At 40.5% G+C, this 6,000-nt stretch overlaps 1 protein-coding gene across 3 annotated transcripts in view; it reads left to right on the top strand.

The window, feature by feature from the left end:
* The first annotated feature begins 315 nt into the window (after positions 1–315).
* The window catches only part of LOC117403922 (PHD finger protein 24-like), a 47,094-nt gene continuing 41,409 nt past the window's right edge, over positions 316–6,000 (top strand). For all 3 annotated transcript variants that reach the window (XM_058986268.1, XM_058986266.1, XM_058986258.1), the window contains exon 1: positions 316–734. The gene's annotated coding sequence lies outside the window, so the exon portion shown is untranslated. The remainder of the gene's footprint in view (positions 735–6,000) is intronic.

Raw genomic sequence — 6,000 nt, 5'->3', positions numbered from 1 at the left:
GAATATACTTCAGCCTGCTTCAAGTGATGTTCTGAATCCACTGGCGCATCGTGTACAGTGTGTCCTGTACAAACACATTCTGCTTGTGCCTGTACGTACTGTAGTTCCATATTACCAACCAACCCATGGAACTGTACAGCAAGCACTATATGAACAGATAGAACTCAGAATGCTCAAACAGCACATCGGCAGGCGCAGCGGCTAAGAACTACACTGGATTGCTATTGGTATTTCACTGGAATTGCGTCACGACTTTTTTTTTTTTTTTTTTTTTTGCTCATTTTTTAAAACGTTTCCCAGCCAATGAAGGGGCTTTGCTCTCATCCCAGCTGAAGTGCAAGTTGGAGAGGTTCTGGAGGCTCGTTTGCTACTACCTAGGGTAGGAGGGCTGGCGGTATTCACTTCAGTGCCCCTCTGCAGCCCTTTGGCGTGTTATCTGTCTTATTGCTTTGGCCTTGGTAACTGCAGTCCGCTGAGCGTGCAGCAAGGAGGTGCAGCACGGGATTTCAGCACCGGAGCTGTCCATTCCTAGCAGTGAAGTGCAGTCTGCAGCACAAATTACACCGTATCAGTTTCACTACGGCACGACACGTCCTTGTTTGTGGAAGACTGGATTCCAGATTTATGGGTTATATTTATTCTACAAGAAGACAAGCTGCACATTGAAATGCTATTTTGACTTTTCTAAATCCGAACGAGAGAAAGCAAGCCAGAGCAACACTTAAAAAAGTCAGGTAAGTTGTTTTACATTTTTTAACAGAACAGTAAAAAAAAAAAAAAAAAATCTCCCTAAAAGACAATGACATATACCGTAATATAATTAACAGTTGATAGACCACCTGTATTTACACACGCTGATTGATACAGAAGTTGCTTTTCTCATGCTGTAGTCAAGGGGAAAGATCAGCATTGGTTAAGCCTACGCGCTCTGCTGGCATTAACTTGCACAACCCCGGGTACCGCGGCAAAAAGTGCTGTTGAGAGTACTTACCCACTGTGGGTTAGGTTAAGGGTAGAGATATTGTATCGGTTATCAATACACGTCCGTAGATAACCCAGCTTATTAAGAAAGAATTTGGTACAGTATTTAAGTAGTAAAAACGATGTTGTGCTATATAGGGACCTCTACTCGATTAGCGTTGTTCTATTTCAATTTAATGTTAGGTTTTTTTCCGGTCGTGCGTCTTTCTATGATTTTTTGGGTGAGGTATAATTAATCTGGTTACATATATTGAGCTCAATTAAAGTGACAGTCCGAGAAGTCCCAGTTGGTTGTGAAAACGCGTTAGGCGCTCACCGTCCCTGTATAGTATCAATACATAATCAATGGTTATATAAGAAAAAAAAGCAACACCCAGCGAATTCAACTCTTCACAAAGAAACGAGCTGGTGTTTAATATTCTGTTAACGTCTACTCCATCCACTCTGGAAAGCAAACCACACTGCTGACAAACTCTCAGTGTCTCGATTATTATCGGTTTGTTTTTTTTAATTATATCATTTGTCTTGATCAGTGTGTGGACTCAACCTCAATTCTCAACCTGAATTGTATTTGCTCTTTTTACTGCGGATTAGTCAATGTTGCTTAAGAGACTTACCATGTGTGCACTGTTTGCTTATTAATTAGCACATAATGTGTGTGTGTGTGTGTGTGTGTGTGTGTGTGTGTGTGTGTGGTTTCATTCTCAAGGGATGAAGAAGCATGGCTTTTTAACAAATTCAGGTATGGATTTATTGGTTAGAATGCGAAGCAGGGTTCAATATCCAGTTTGGAGCAGTGTTGTTTGTGACACACCAGTTCTGTATTGCAGACCAGTCCTTACAGGAGCCCTGTGTTCGCTAGTACACCTGATAGTGTTTTAAAGTGCAAGTCCAGCTTAATCTGCTGTTGTTGGCTTGAAAACAATGTCAGACAGAAATAGGGTGTACAGTATACATAGTGTTCCGCGTTTCCGGTTTATTCCGAATTTTACTGAAAAATTACAGTGTTTTTTTGTTAACTGGACGTCGGTTTTTACTGATTTATACCGGATTTTGGTCTATAATTCAATATTTTCCCTGTACTATTTTCTAGGAAATGCACAATATTTTGATTAAAATGCTGTTTTATTTTGACTCTGACATTGTAATAAGCAGACCTACACTGTATCCTAGGATACAGCAGACGTTTAGATGTCAGAGGATCAAATAAGATTCAAACGTGGTTCTCTGTCACTTCACAAACACATTATCACCTGATTACGTTGGCCAATCAAAGTCTGATTATTGTGGCAATTGCTGGGCATAGTAGCTATTAGCTTGATCAAAAACTAAATTGAAATACTTACACGAAAATATCATAATTTTAGTGGATGAGGAATGGTGAGAAAACATAAATCAGTTTATGAATATTCAAAAGAAAATGAATGTTTTGAAGTATACAAAAAGCAACAATAGCAGAAGTCAAGCAATCCATTTATGCGGCTTTTACACACGGTTTAATAAAAAATAAAGCACAGAATGACTGTGTTAATGAGTTTGTCAGAGCGCTGTGTTTTGCTGGACAGCCACTGTTTATTGCAGAGAAGTATTGGTGACTTCGTGTGACTACTGTCTGTCCATCAGCTAAAACACTTCCTAACGCCGACAATCTTAATCGTAAATATTTCACAGAAAACGGTGATGCTTTAGCTGGTAAACTCACATGGAACGTATTGACGGAAATGTCCAGTGTGATTTTTGACGCGTCTCCCGATGGCTTGCACCGCCGAGTTCTGTCAATTTTCTTTTCTTTTTATGATTTCAAGGCGAATAAACCTGTCTTGTTTTGTGCTGATGTCATGTTCATACCTTCTGTAGATACTATTTCTGTCAGCACAGTGTTTGCAAAGTACCAGCTAACATGGGAAAACATGGCTTTGACTTGCACAGATTCTGCTTCATCATACATGCCAGGGACATTACTAATCACAAACCAGAACTGCTACGCATCATATTCCACATGTAAAGTGTGTACACTGAGATTTATGTAAAATGTGTGTACTGAGATTTTTACCGATGTTTCAATTAAAAACTGTTTATTACCGATTTTATCCCTGTTTTAAAGATAAAAACCGAAAACACGGAACACTCCAGTATACTGATTGCTCAAAAGAGGATGAGTTGAGTAATCCTAAAGCTGTGCAGAGAATTTGAACATCGCTCTTATTAAGTATTCCTGTTTGTGTTCTTCAGATATATGCAAGACTTCATAAAGATCTTGCAAGTGCCATGGTACCCCACAATGTTACCATTGAATCACTATTGCATGTTGTAACAGTTATTATTATTATTATTTATTTCTTAGCAGACGCCCTTATCCAGGGCGACTTACAATCGTAAGCAAATACATTTCAAGTGTTACAATACAAGTAATACAATAAGAGCAAGAAATACAATAACTTTTGATCAAGTAAAGTACAAGTTTGACAAACCACAATTCAATAATACAGCAGGTAATAGTGATAGTTACATCAGGATATGATTAAATAGTGATAGTTACATCAGGATGTGATTAAATACAAAGTACTACAGGTTAAAAACTTGGCAAATTACAGTATTCTGAAGTACAGGATTAAATGCAGTAAAATAGGGGGCAGATAAGAGCAAAATAAAGCACAATTACATGAAGGGTGATAGTGTCCCAGGATACAAACAGAGGAGTTCTACAGGTGCTCTTTGAAGAGGTGAGTCTTAAGGAGGCACCGGAATGTGGTCAGGGACTGGGCAGTCCTGACATCTGTAGGAAGGTCATTCCACCACTGCGGAGCAAGGGTGGAGAAGGAGCGGGCTTTGGAGGCAGGGGAGCGTAGCGGTGGTAGAGCTAGTCTTCTAGTGCAGGCGGAGTGGAGAGGTCGAGTGGGGGTGTAGGGAGAGATGAGGGTCTGGAGGTAGCTGGGTGCAGACTGGTCAAGGCATCTGTAGGCTAGTACAAGAGTCTTGAACTGGATGCGAGCGGTGATCGGGAGCCAGTGGAGCGAGCGGAGTAGTGGAGTAGCGTGGGCGAAGCGAGGCAGAGAGAACACCAGGCAGGCAGCAGAGTTCTGGATGAGCTGGAGCGGACGGGTGGCGGACGCAGGGAGGCCAGCCAGGAGGGAGTTGCAGTAGTCTAGGCGGGAGAGTACCAGGGCCTGGACCAGGAGCTGGGTAGCATAGTTGGTGAGGAAGGGTCGGATTCTTCGGATGTTGCTCAGGAAGAATCGGCAAGTGCGTGCCAGAGTGGAGATGTGCTGGGAATAAGAGAGGCAGGGGTCCAGGGTGACTCCAAGGTTCTTAGCTGAGGAAGAGGGAGAGAGTGTGGTAGATTCCAGAGGAACAGAGATAGAGAGATCAGAGTCGCAGTTTTAGAAAACACATTATTTTGGGATCCCTCCCAATCATTCTGTAATGGTCATAAATGTATAATATTTGGGGTACTGGTATCGCACCGCAGTTTTGGGACAGACTGTTTATTGCAATATTTTTGTATATACAGTATTTAAGCAGGAGATGATGATCTATTCAGATCAATATTTAGTAAGGAAAGGGACTCAATGTGGTAAAAATGGGAACTTATGAGCTGTTCAATCTTCTTTCCCAATAACTGTTGGATAAAGAAAAATCAATGAATTTGAATGGCTGTGAATCAACTTGCAATCCATGATTCACAATTCAACTCAGAATATCATGCACAGGGATTCACTGCAGGGCCCTTTACTGTTTGATCTTTTTTATGTTAATTCAGGATCTGCAAACATTTCAAATGCAATCTAGATAACCAGTTGCATGTTTGCTACATGTCACATGGCCATGGGATGATTGCAGCTAGACCATTGGGTAAGTTTAAATAACAATATATGAAGTGACTAGGTACCAGGAAGCAGCAGCAACGTTTGCATCTGCAGCATTGTCTTTGAAAACTTTGCAACATCCAACTTAAGTATAAAATACAAGTAAAGAACCAAAATATCTTCAACAGAAGAAAAGTTGGAGCAGAGATAAAATGTTAGTGTTAATACATGGAAATGATTTTACATGCTTGTGTAATGACAGAGCATCTTACACATAGCTGAATAAGAGGAAGGGGGAAATCCACTCCTTACTGTAATTCCTCCAGTAGGGTGCTTTGTTTTTGAAAGGGTTACATTTATTAGATATTGACTATGAAGTATTTGGGTCCCAGTGGAAAATGATGAATTCAGGAGTAAAGGACAGACACTTATCATTGGGTATTGTAACCTATTTGATCAAATGATGTGACCTTGTGATCCACTAGACCTACATAAGCTTTGAGAGTTGGGTGCAAATGTTCAGCAACAACCATGGGAAAGCAGAAGGCTCCAGTGACTTCACACGGGACCTGATAGTGGGTTCCCATGCAGGGGCTGCATTGATCAACGTGGTGAGACAGACTCCTGAGTGTTTCAGGAATGGCATTGTTTGTAGAAAACCCTCATTGGGAGCTATTCTAATATTTTGGACAGGCAGTGTATGTAGGGCTACATTCTCAAAGCTATTTATTCAAAATTGCAGTTCTTATAAAAATAAAGGTGTCACATTAATGTTAGAATTGTAATTTTTATGTCTTTTTTCAGAACAAAAGGGTGATAATGGCAATTTGTAGGAAACAGCTGTGGAAACATAGCCCATTGCTTATTAAGACCCATCTAATATGCCATTGCTCATTCTAGAGTGCCTCTTTGCAAGAGGCCGATATGCCCCTCACCCACACAGGCTGCTGCCTGCAGTATGCCGACAGGGATTCATCCTTGAGAGGAAAGCACTTGATTCTTTCAAAACCATTTAAACATATTCTAGTCAAGCTCCCGCCGTTGGGAAATCAAGACCAGTGAAAAGCTTTGTGAGTACCAATACCACCTGGTTAAAAAAAAAAAAAAGTTTAGTAACAGTAAATAATCTGCTTCTAAACACACAACAGTATATTATTTATTGATGTGTTTATTCATTCATTCTTTAACCAGGAATAAACCCATTGAGACCGAG

The sequence above is a fragment of the Acipenser ruthenus genome, chromosome 2 (assembly GCF_902713425.1).
Source record: "Acipenser ruthenus chromosome 2, fAciRut3.2 maternal haplotype, whole genome shotgun sequence".
Lineage (NCBI taxonomy): Eukaryota > Metazoa > Chordata > Actinopteri > Acipenseriformes > Acipenseridae > Acipenser > Acipenser ruthenus.
The sequence above is the reverse complement of the archived record's forward strand: the minus strand, read 5'-3'. Positions and strand labels throughout refer to the sequence as shown.